Raw genomic sequence first — 12829 nt, 5'->3', positions numbered from 1 at the left:
ATGAGATTTGGTCTCGCATGAGATATTAAAATTGCTGCAACAAAGTCAGAAATACTGAATTTCCAAGACGCCGGGGAAGAAAATTTTTAAGAAATATTTTGCCACAATTCGGATATCAGCAGTTTGTTCATCCACCACAGAATCTATCGGATGCAGATGAACATATTTAATCACCATTTCAAACATGTCTAAATGTACGATAAAAGCAACTTACTGCGTATGCGTCAATGGGGAACAAAAACAGAAAACATAGGACAGTCTCAGCAGGTCTGACAGCCTCTGTGGAGAGAGATGGCAAGTGTCGTATCGAGTCTGGGTGAATCTTTGTCGAAGCCGGACACCTGGATCTTTGGTTAGGTTTAGATTGGCGGTGCGTGGGGGGAGAGCGACAGACGCCCAGCGATGGGTGGAGAATAACAAGAATGTGTTGTGCTGAACGAAAAAGGGAATGTAAATGTTTCTAATCAGTGTTAAGAACGGTGCTGATAGAGGCGATGAGAATATTAGAATGTGTTAATGGCAGAGGACAATGAGGAACAAGGGGCGGATTTCCCAAGACGGATGCCATTGGCTAGGGGAATGGGGAGGGGGAGTCAATGGGAGAGGAAGACATATCAATGGAAGCAATGAAAATAAGTTGATGGAAAGGGCATGTCAGAAAGGCAAGGTCACAGTGATCATGGGGGACTTCAATATGCAGGTGGACTGGATAAATAATGTTGCCAGTGGACCCAAAGAAAGGGAATTCATTGAATGTTTACAGGATTGCTTTTTGGAACAGCTTGTGCTGGAGCCCACGAGGGAACAGGCTATTCTGGACTTAGTGTTATGTAATGAGCCAGAATTGATAAAAGATCTTAAAGTAAGAGAACACTTAGGAAGCAGTGATTATAATATGGTAGAATTCAGTCTGCAATTTGAAAGAAAGAAGGTAGAATCAGATGTAAAGGTTTTACAGTTAAATAAAGGTAATTACAGGCGCATGAGGGAGGAACTGACGAAAATCGACTGGAAGAAGAGCCTAGTGGGAAAGACAGTAGAACAGCAATGGCAAGAGTTTCTGGGAGTAATTGAGGACACAGTGCAGAGGTTCATCCCAAAGAAAAGAAAGGTTATCAGAGGGAGGATTAGGCAGCCATGGCTGACAAAGGAAGTCAGGGAATGCATCAAGGCAAAAGAGAGAGCCTATAATGTGGCAAAGAGTAGTGGGAAGTCAGAAGAATGGGAAGGCTACAAAAACAAACAGAGGATAACAAAGAGAGAAATAAGGAAGGAGAGGATCAAATATGAAGGTAGGCTAGCCAGTAACATTAGGAATGATAGTAAAAGTTTCTTTAAATACATTAAAAACAAACGGGAGGCAAAAGTAGACATTGGGCCGCTCCAAAATGACACTGGTAATCTAGTGATGGGAGACAAGGAAATAGCTGAGGAACTTAATAAGTACTTTGCGTCAGTCTTCACAGTAGAAGACATGAGTAATATCCCAACAATTCAGGAAAGTCAGGGGGCAGAGTTGAATATGGTTGCCATCACAAAGGAGAAGGTGCTAGAGAAACTAAAGGGTCTGAAAATTGATAAATCTCCGGGCCCAGATGGGCTACATCCTAGAGTTCTTAAGGAGATAGCTGAAGAAATAGTGGAGGCGTTAGTTATGATCTTTCAAAAGTCACTGGAATCAGGGAAAGTCCCAGGGGATTGGAAAATCGCTGTTGTAACCCCCCTCTTCAAGAAGGGAACAAGAAAAAAGATGGAAAATTATAGGCCAATTAGCCTAACCTCGGTTGTTGGCAAAATTCTAGAATCCATCGTTAAGGATGAGATTTCTAAATTCTTGGAAGTGCAGGGTCGGATTAGGACAAGTCAGCATGGATTTAGTAAGGGGAGGTCGTGCCTGACAAACCTGTTAGAGTTCTTTGAAGAGATAACAAATAGGTTAGACCAAGGAGAGCCAATGGATGTTATCTATCTTGACTTCCAAAAGGCCTTTGACAAGGTCCCTCACGGGAGACTGCTGAGTAAAATAAGGGCCCATGGTATTCGAGGCAAGGTACTAACATGGATTGACGATTGGCTGTCAGACAGAAGGCAGAGAGTTGGGATAAAAGGTTCTTTTTCGGAATGGCAACCAGTGACAAGTGGTGTCCCGTAGGGTTCAGTGTTGGGGCCACAGCTGTTCTCTTTATATATTAACGATCTAGATGACGGGACTGGGGGCATTCTGGCCAAGTTTGCCGATGATACAAAGATAGGTGGAGGGGCAGGTAGTATTGAGGAGGTGGGGAGGCTGCAGAAAGATTTAGACAGTTTAGGAGAATGGTCCAAGAAGTGGCTGATGAAATTCAACGTGGGCAAGTGCGAGGTCTTGCACTTTGGAAAAAAGAATAGAGGCATGGACTATTTTCTAAACGGTGACAAAATTCATAATGCTAAAGTGCAAAGGGACTTGGGAGTCCTAGTCCAGGATTCTCTAAAGGTAAACTTGCAGGTTGAGTCCGTAATTAAGAAAGCAAATGTAATGTTGTCATTTATCTCAAGAGGCTTGGAATATAAAAGCAGGGATGTACTTCTGAGGCTTTATAAAGCACTAGTTAGGCCCCATTTAGAATACTGTGAGCAATTTTGGGCCCCATACCTCAGGAAGGACATACTGGCACTGGAGCGGGTCCAGCGGAGATTCACACGGATGATCCCAGGAATGGTAGGCCTAACATACAATGAACGTCTGAAGATCGTGGGATTATATTCATTGGAGTTTAGGAGGTTGAGGGGAGATCTAATAGAAACGTACAAGATAATGAATGGCTTGGATAGGATGGACGGAGGGAAGTTGTTTCCATTAGCAGGGGAGACTAGGACGCGGGGGCACAGCCTTAGAATAAAAGGGAGTCACATTAGAACAGAGATGAGGAGAAATTTCTTCAGCCAGAGAGTGGTAGGTCTGTGGAATTCATTGCCAAAGAGGGCGGTGGAGGCCGGGACATTGAGTGTCTTTCAGACAGAAATTGATAAATTCTTGATTTCTCGAGGAATTAAGGGCTATGGGGAGAGAGTGGGTAAATGGAGTTGAAATCAACCATGATTGAAATGAAATGAAATGAAAATCGCTTATTGTCACGAGTAGGCTTCAATGAAGTTACTGTGAAAAGCCCCTAGTCACCACATTCCGGCGCCTGTTCGGGGAGGCTGGTACGGGAATCGAACCGTGCTGCTGGCCTGCTTGGTCTGCTTTAAAAGCCAGCGATTTAGCCTGGTGAGCTAAACCAGCCCCTGAATGGTGGAGTGGACTCGATGGGCCGAATGGCCTTACTTCCACTCCTATGTCTTATGGTCTCATGGTCTTATAAACATGTGGTGAAGTGGGAAGAGTGATTTCACGGTGCGAAGTTGTTGACCGTACTGTAAAATACGCAAGGCTGTACCGTGCCTTTTCGGAGGATGGGGGCTGTTCCTCGGCGTTGTGCTGAGCTACATGGGGACATTGCAGCAGGCCAAGATCGGACATGTGGACATGAGAGCAGGACAGTGAGTTGAAATAGCAAGCGACAGGAGAGTCTGCCACCAGTTTGGCTGCAGCATTTTACACACCAAAACACAAAGAGGTCAAATATAAGAAACACATAATTATCAATTCTTAAACTCAACTCAAGCATTGAATAACGGAACAAATATTGTGTAAAGTCGGTTGCTTTTTTCTGTAGGATTTCAGAATGCTGCATTAATAATAGAAGAGAGCATTTCGCCGTTAGAGATTTTCTGAAAAAATTCTTCAGTTCAATATAGGTTCTTCTACTGGCTTGTAAGTTTAGACATCTGTTTTAAAGAAATAGACGTGTTCTTGTAAGAAGTGACATGGCCTCTCAGCCGAACCATGCGAAGCTGCAACAAGGCAGTTGAGTTGAAGGTGACACAGGTCCGTTGGAGTCTGCGCTGCCAGCTGTTTCTGTAGTGCAGTGGTTATCACATTCGCTTGACACGCGAATGGTCCCCGGTTCAAAACCGGGCAGAAACATCTTGTGTTTCCAGTTTAGTCTGTCGCAAAATGTGACCTCATTCTCGTAACTGGTCTTCATCATCGACGAATAGCCAAAGCCTATAACTGCTGTGGGCCAGTGGCGCAATGGAGAACGCCTCTGACTACGAATCTGGATTTTACAGGTTCGACTCCTGGCTGGCTCGCAGTTCCTAGTTTTGACGTCCCCTTTAGTTCAGAGGGTTGGACAGCTGGTTCCCGATGCAGAGCAAAGTGAGCAGGACATCATCAATTCTCGTTTCAGCTGTGGTTACTTATGAAAGCCCTGCCCTCTCAATTTAACTTCAAGCAAAACACAACTTATCTCCAATTCAGCAAAGTTCAATATCTGATCCTTTGATGAGTTGAGACGTCAGTTTTAAAGAAACGGCTTCTTCCAATAAGTTTCATGGCCTCTCAGCGGAACCGTTAGAAGCTGCAACAATACATTGAAGTTCAACATTGCACAGGGCCACTGATTGCGATACTCCCAGCGGTTTCTGTAGTGTAGTGGTTATCACATTCGCCTAACACGCGAAAGGTCCCCGGTTCGAAACCGGGCGGCAACATAGCGTGCTTCTGAATTTGTGTGACGAATTTTTGCACTAAATACATTTCTTCCTCAATTTCGCACGTTCGAGGAGCATGAGATTTGGTCTCGCATGAGATATTAAAATTCCTGCAACAAAGTCAGAAATACTGAATTTTCAAGACGCCGGGGGAAGAAACGCCTTTACTATTTTGCCACAATTCGGATATCAGCAGTTTGTTCATCCACCACAGAATCTATCGGATGCAGATGAACATATTTAATCACTTCTTCAAACATGTCTAAATGTACGATAAAAGCAACTTACTGCGTATGCGTCAATGGGGAACAAAAACAGAAAACACAGGACAGTCTCAGCAGGTCTGACAGTCTCTGTGGAGAGAGATGGCAAGTGTCGTTTCGAGTCTGGGTCGAAGCCGGACAACTGGATCTTTGGTTAGGTTTAGATTGGCCGTGCGTGGGGGGAGAGCGACAGACGGCCAGCGATGGGTGGAGAATAACAAGAATGTGTTGTGCTGAAAGAAAAAGGGAATGTAAATGTTTCTAATCAGTGTTAAGAACGGTGCTGATAGAGGCGATGAGAAGATTAGAATGTGTTAATGGCAGAGGACAATGAGGAACAAGGGGCGGATTTCCCACGAAGGATGCGATTGGCTAGGGGAATGGGGAGGGGGAGACAATGGGAGAGGAAGACATATCAATGGAAGCAATGAAAAAATGTTGATGGAAATAAACATGTGGTGAAGTGGGAAGAGTGATTTCACGGTGCGAAGTTGTTGAGCGTACTGTAAAATCGGCTGTACCGTGCCTATTCGGAGGATGGGGTGCTGCTCCTCGGCGTTGTGCTGAGCTACATGGGAACATAGCAGCAGGCCATGATCGGACATGTGGACATGAGAGCAGGACAGTGAGTTCAAATAGCAAGCGACAGGAGAGTCTACCACCAGTTTGTCGATGGAGCGAAGGTGTTTTGCAAAGCGGTCACCCAGTCGGCATTTAGTCTCTCCAATGCAGAGTAGATGGCATTGGGATCAGCAAATGCAACAGGCCAGATTGAAGGCTGTCTGAAAGTAATGTGTACTCAAAAGGACAGACACAAACGATACTGTAACTGACTTAGAGGAAATGCCAGAGACTTAACTGAACCAGCTTTGGGAAAGAAAAAACGGTCTTCCTGATGGAGAAACAGGAAAAGCCAGTGTGGGAATCCAGGCTCAAAGTTGATTTACAATTACCCCTCCTTTCTTCTACATGAACGGTATTTAGGCTGCAGCATTTTACACACCAAAACACAAAGTGGTTATCACATTCGCCTAACACGCGAAAAGTCCCCGGTTCGAAACCGTGCAGAAACATCGCGTGCTTTTCATTTTGTGTGACGAATGTTTGCACAAAATACCTTTCTTCCTCAATCTCGCACGTTCGAGGAACATGAGATTTGGTCTCGCATGAGATATTAAAATTCCTGCTACAAAGTCAGAAATGCGGAATATTCAAGACGCCAGGAGAAGAAAGTCGATCTAACATCTGGATTGGATTGGATTGGATTTGTTTATTGTGACATGTACCGAGGTACAGTGTAAAGTATTTTTCTGCAAACAGCTCAACAGATCATTCAGTACATGGGAAGAAAAGGGAATTAAACAGAATTCAAGAAAATACATGAGAATACATAATAGGGCAACACAAAGTACACAATGTAACTACATAAGCACTGGCATCGGATGAAGCATACAGGGTGTAGTGTTAATGAGGTCAGTCAATAAGAGGGTCATTTAGGAGTCTGGTGACAGTGGGGAAGAAGCTGTTTTTGAGTCTGTTCGTGCGTGTTCTCAGACTTCTGAATCTCCTGCCCGATGGAAGAAGTTGAAAAAGTGAGTCAGCCGGGTGGGAGGGATCCTTGATTATGCTGCCCGCTTTCCCCCGGCAGCGGGAGGTGTAGATGGAGTCCATGGATGGGAGGTAGGTTTGTGTGATGGACTGGGCGGTATTCACGACTCTCTGAAGTTCCTTGCGGTCCTGGGCCGAGCAGTTGCCATACCAGGCTGTGATGCAGCCCGATAGGATGCTCTCTATAGTCCATCTGTAAAAGTTGGTAAGGGTTAATGTGGACATGCCGAATTTCTTTAGTTTCCTGAGGAAGTATAGGCGCTGTTGTGCTTTCTTGGTGATAGCGTCGACGTGAGTGGACCAGGATAGATTTTTGGTGATGTGCACCCCTAGGAATTTGAAACTGCTCACCATCTCCACCTCGGCTCCGTTGATGCTGACTGGGGTTTGTACAGTACTTTGCTTCCTGAAGTCGATGACCAGCTCTTTAGTTTTGATGGCATTGAGGGAGAGATTGTTGGCGTCACACCACTCCACTAGGTTCTCTGTCTCCCTCAGGTATTCGGATTCGTCGTTATTCGAGATCCGGCCCACTATGGTCGTATCGTCATCAAACTTGGAGATGGAGTTGGAACCAAGTTTTGCCACGCAGTCGTGTGTGTACAGGGAGTAGAGTAGGGGGCTGAGCACGCAGCCTTGCGGGGCACTGGTATTGAGGACTATTGTGGAGGAGGTGTTGGTGTTCATTCTTACTGACTGTAGCCTGTTGGTCAGAAAGTCAAGGATCCAGTTGCAGAGTGGAGAGCCAAGTCCTAGGTTTTGGAGCTTTGATATGAGCTTGGCTGGGATTATGGTGTTGAAGGCGGAGCTGTAGTCAATAAATAGGAGTCTGATGTAGGAGTCCTTGTTTTCGAGATGCTCTAGGGATGAGTGTAGGGCCAGGGAAATGGCGTCTGATGTGGACTGGTTGCGACGGTATGCAAATTGAAGTGGGTCAAGGCGTTCCGGGAGTATGGAGGTGATGCACTTCATGATCAGCCTCTCGAAGCACTTCATTACAACTGACGTCAGGGCCACCGGGCGGTAGTCATTGAGGCATGTTGCCTGGTTCTTCTTTGGTACCGGTATGATGGTGGTCTTCTTGAAGCAGGTGGGGACCTCGGACTGGAGTAGGAATAGGTTAAAGATGTCTGTGAATACCTCTGCCAGCTGGTATGCGCAGGCTCTGAGTGCACGACCAGGGATCCTGTCCGGGCCCATCGCCTTCCGTGGGTTCACTTTCAGGAAGGCCGATCTGACTTCGGAAACTTGATGGTGGGTATGGGTGAATTATGGGCTGCTGGGGCACTCGACCGCGGATTGCGGGTTACCTGCTCAAACCGAGCATAGAATGCATTAAGTTCATCGGGGAGGGGTGCGCTGCTGCCAGAGATACTGCTCGGCTTCGCTTTGTAGCCCGTTATGTTGTTTAGTCCTTGCCACAACCGCCGAGAGTCTGTCTGTGACTCTAGCATCTGCGGAGAAAGCGGAAAATACTGGAACAACTCAGGGAGTCAGGCGGCATTTGTCGAAAGGACAATAAAGCTCGGCTTTCACCATCACCTTTCATTAAAACCGGGACAGGTTAGAAATGTAGGGCGTCTTAACCAAGTGAAATCCCGGAGGCAGCCAACAGAACAAAAGGAAAGGGCTCTAATTGGGGGCAAGTCAAGAGAGATTAAATGAGAAGAGGCCTTGGGTTCCTGGCCACAAGGGGAGGTTCACATCAAATCAGAGAATGATTACACCACAGATTGAGGCCATTCCGCCCGCCGTGTCTGTGCCAGGTCTATGTCAGATCAACGGAAGCAACAAATGTCTGTTGAGCTTCTTTGGAACAATTCAAAGTCCGAGGTCCAGGAGGTCAGCGTTAAGATCCAGTTCTCCAGCCAGTTCAATTCTCCACTTGGGCTCTGTGGATTAGAAGGGCCATGTCCCTGTGGTTAACACATGAAAAAGGGACAGTTTAGTGGCTCACGTGAGACGAAATCTCATAGTCCTGGAACACACGAGATTCAGGCAACATTCAGGAAACAGAATTATTCTGTGCCCAATAATTGTGCACACTTTTCTCACACGCAATGTTCGATGTTTCTGCCCGGTTTCGAACCGTGGACTTTTCGCGTGTAAGGGGAATGTGATAACCACTACACTACAGAAACCGCTGGCAATCGATGGACGTGCGGAATGTACAACCTCACTGTGTTGCTGCAGATTCTGATGGTCTGTTTGAGAGGCCAGGTCCCTTGTTACAGACTACAGCTGTTTCTTAAATTAACAGATGTCTCAACATATAAAGCCGTGAGATGTAGAAATTATATCGAAATAAACATAAGTTATATTTTGCTGAATGTCGGTCTTAAATTTGTGCTCTTTGCTCTCGAGGTCTGGTTCTCGTTTAAGGATTTTCAATCAATGCCTATGGGAGTGGTCGTGGGTTTAAATCCAGGGCAGGCTCTTTTCTCCAGGTCAGAGATTACGAATTGTTTGCGAAGCTGACGGCGGGGTTGATTTACATTGGCCCACTCTGAAAACGATTTCTCAGGACTCGGAATGTTTACGTCGTTTCTTTCCCCACAGATGATGCTCGAGAGAGAGAGACAGTGTCTGAGCTGGAGTGCGTTTGGATAAAATTGATGCTCCAGATCTGTGTTAACCACAGGGACGTGACTCATCTGATCCACAGAGCCAAAGTGGAGAATTGAACTGACTGGGGAGCTGGATCTTAACACTGACCTCCCGGACCTCGGCGTCGTGAAATGTTCCAAAGAAGCTCAACAGCCACTCGAGGAACAGCAGCGCATCTTTCCACTGGGCTCGATCCATTTTCACACTAAGTGTGTGTTCAACAGTTTCACACTGTAAATGCTGCACCCATTTTGTGTGTCCTTACATGGCAGATTTGGGTATAAATCTTGTCTTGACGTGTGCAATGTTCAACGTCAATGTGGTGCTGCAGCTTCTCTTGGTTCCGCTGAGTGGCCATGGAAATTATTGCAAGAAGCCGTTTCTTTAAAACTGATATCTCAACTATTCGAAGCATCAGATATTGAACTTTGCTGAACTGAAGATAAGTTATGTTTTGCTTGAAGCAAAATTGAGAGAGCAGGGCTTTCATCAGTCACCACAGCTGATGCGAGAATTGATGATGCCATGCTCACTGTGCTCTGCATCAAGAACCATCTGTCCAACACACTGAACTAAAGAGGACGCCAAATCGAGGAACTGCGAGCCAGCCAGGCGTCGAACCGAGAATCTCCGGATTTGTAGTCAGACGCGTTATCGATTGCGCCACTGGCCCACAGCAGTTGTTGGCTTTTGCTATTCCTCGATGATGAAGACCAGTTCCGAGATTGAGGTAATATTTCGCAACAGACTAAACTGGCAGCACCAGATGTTTCTACCCGGTTTCGAACCGGGGACCATTCGCGTGTAAAACGAATGTGATAACCACTACACTACAGAAACATCTGGCAATGGAGACGCCAACGGACCTGTGTCACCTTCAAGTCAGCTGCCTTGTTGTAGCTTCGCATAGTTCGGCTGAGAGGCCATGTCGCTTCTTATAAGAATACGTCTGTTTCTTCAAACCAGATGTCTAAACTTACAAGCCAGAAGAAGAACCTATATTGAACTGAAGCATTTGTTCAGCAAATCTCTAACGGCGAATTGCTCTCTTCTATTATTAATGCAGCATTCTTAAATCCTACAGAAAAAAGCAACCGACTTTAAACAATATTTGTTTCCTTATTCAATGCTTGAGTTGAGTTTAAGAATTGATAATTATGTGTTTTGAGTACACATTACTATAAGACATCCTTCAATCTGGCTGGAATTGACAATTATGTGTTTCTTATATTTGACCTCTATGTGTTTTGGTGTGTAACATGCTGCAGCCTAAATACCGTTCATGTATAAGAAAGGAGGGGTAATTGCAAATCAACATTGAGCCTGGATTCCCACACCGGCTTTTCCTGTTTCTCCATCAGGAAGAGCGTTTTTAATTTCCAAAAGGTGGTTCAGTTAATTCTCTGGCATTTCATCTAAGTCAGTTACAGTATCGTTTGTGTCTGTCCTTTTGAGTACACATTACTATAAGACAGCCTTCAATCTGGCCTGTTGCATTTGCTGATCCCAATGCCATCTACTCTGCATTGGAGAGACTAAATGCCGACTGGGTGACCACTTTGCAAAACACCTTCGCTCCATCGACAAGCTGGCGGCAGACTCTCCTGTCGCTTGCTATTTGAACTCACTGTCCTGCTCTCATGTCCACATGTCCGATCTTGGCCTGCTGCAATGTTCCCATGTAGCTCAGCACAACGACTTCGTACCGTGAAATCACTCTTCCCACTTCACCCCATGTTTATTTCCATCAACTTATTTTCATTGCTTCCATTGATATGTCTTCCTCTCCCATTGTCTCCCCCTCCGCATTCCCCAAGCCAATCGCACCCCCCTTGGGAAATCCGCCCCTTGTTCCTCATTTTCCTCTGCCATTAACACATTCTAATCTTCTAATCGCCTCTGTCAGCACCGTTCTTAACACTGATTAGAATCATTTACATTCCCTTTTTATTTCGGCCCAACACATTTTTGTTATTCTCCACCCATCGCTGGCCGTCTGTCAAGGCCCAATGCTTCACGCCCCCCCCCCCCACCCCCCCCCCCCCCCCCCGATATTAGCAGTTCGTTCATCCAACACAGAATCAATTTGGTTTACAGATGCAGGTGAACATATTTAATCACCATTTCAAACATGTCTAAATGTACGATAAAAGCAACTTACTGCGGATGCATCAATAGGAAACAAAAACAGAAAACACAGGACAGTCTCAGCAGGTCTGACAGCCTCTGTGGAGAGCGATGGCAAGTGTCGTTTCGAGTCTGGGTGACTCTTTGTCGAAGCTGGACAACTGGATCTTTGGTCACATGTAGACTGGCGGAGTGTGTGGGGGTAGTGGGGCGGGTGGGGGGGGGGCGTGAAGCATTGGGCCTCGACAGACGGCCAGCGATGGGTGGAGAATAACAAAAATGTGTTGGGTCGAAAGAAAAAGGGAATGTAAATGTTTCTAATCAGTGTTAAGAACTGTGCTGACAGAGGCGATTAGAAGATTAGAATGTGTTAATGGCAGATGACAATGAGGAACAAGGGGCGGATTTCCCAAGAGGGATGCGATTGGCTAGGGGAATGGGGAGGGGGAGACAATGGGAGAGGAAGGCATATCAATGGAAGCAATGCAAATAAGTTGATGGAAATAAACATGTGGTGAAGTGGGAAGAGTGATTTCACGGTGCGAAGTTGTTGATCGTACTGTAAAATCCGCAAGGCTGTACCCTGCCGTTTCGGAGGATGGGGTGCTGTTCCTCGGCGTTGTGCTGAGCTACATGGGAACATTGCAGCAGGCCAAGATCGGACATGTGGACATAAGAGCAGGACAGTGAGTTCAAATAGCAAGCGACAGGAGAGTCTGCCACCAGTTTGTCGATGGAGCGAATGTGTTTTGCAAAGCGGTCATCCAGTCGGCATTTAGTCTCTCCAATGCAGAGTAGATGGCATTGGGATCAGCAAATGCAACAGGCCAGATCGAAGGATGTCTTATAGTAATGTGTACTCAAAATGACAGACACAAACGATACTGTAACTGACTTAGAGGAAATGCCAGAGACTTAAATGAACCAGCTTTGGGAAAGAAAAAACGGTCTTCCTGTTGGAGAAACAGGAAAAGCCAGTGTGGGAATCAAGGCTCAAAGTTGATTTACAATTACCCCTCCTTTCTTCTACACGAACGGTATTTAGGCTGCAGCATTTTACACACCAAAACACAATAGGTCAAAAATAAGAAACACATAATTGTCAATTCTTAAACTCAACTCAAGCATTGAATAACGAAACAAATATTGTGTAAAGTCGGTTGCTTTTTTCTGTAGGATTTCACAATGCTGCATTAATAATAGAAGAGAGCATTCCACCGTTAGAGATTTGCTGAACAAATGCTTCAGTTCAATATAGGTTCTTCTTCTGGCTTGTAAGTTTAGATATCTATTTTTAAGAAACAGACGTGTTCTTGTAAGAAGTGACATGGCCTCTCAGCCGAACCATGCGAAGCTGCAACAAAGCAGTTGCGTTGAAGGTGACACAGGTCCTTTGGCGTTTGTGTTGCCAGCTGTTTCTGTAGTGTAGTGGTTATTACATTCGCTTTACACGCGGTTCGAAACCGGGCAGAAACATCTGTTGCTTCCAGTTTAGTCTGTTGCGAAATATTAGCTCGATCTCGTAACTGGTCTTCATCATCGAGGAATAGCAAAAGGCTGGAACTACTGTGGGTCAGTGGGGCAATGGATAATGTGTCTGACTACGAATCAGGAAAATCCAGGTTCGACTCCTGGCTGGCTCG

General features: G+C 45.7%; 4 non-coding genes across 4 annotated transcripts; 2 read left to right on the top strand and 2 right to left on the bottom strand.

Annotated features, from left to right (window-relative positions):
• The first annotated feature begins 3939 nt into the window (after positions 1–3939).
• Positions 3940–4012, top strand: trnav-gac. The gene has a single exon. It is a non-coding gene; the product is annotated as a tRNA-Val (tRNA).
• Positions 4013–4508: 496 nt separating this feature from the next.
• Positions 4509–4581, top strand: trnav-aac. The gene has a single exon. It is a non-coding gene; the product is annotated as a tRNA-Val (tRNA).
• A 3939-nt stretch (positions 4582–8520) lies between these two features.
• trnav-uac lies at positions 8521–8593 on the bottom strand. Its single transcript has one exon. It is a non-coding gene; the product is annotated as a tRNA-Val (tRNA).
• A 1233-nt stretch (positions 8594–9826) lies between these two features.
• On the bottom strand, positions 9827–9899 carry trnav-uac. The gene has a single exon. It is a non-coding gene; the product is annotated as a tRNA-Val (tRNA).
• Between the last annotated feature and the right edge of the window lie 2930 nt (positions 9900–12829).

Source organism: Scyliorhinus canicula, unplaced genomic scaffold (genome assembly GCF_902713615.1).
Source record: "Scyliorhinus canicula unplaced genomic scaffold, sScyCan1.1, whole genome shotgun sequence".
In the NCBI taxonomy this organism is placed as follows: Eukaryota; Metazoa; Chordata; class Chondrichthyes; order Carcharhiniformes; family Scyliorhinidae; genus Scyliorhinus; species Scyliorhinus canicula.
This window is presented reverse-complemented; position numbering and strand designations above follow the sequence as displayed.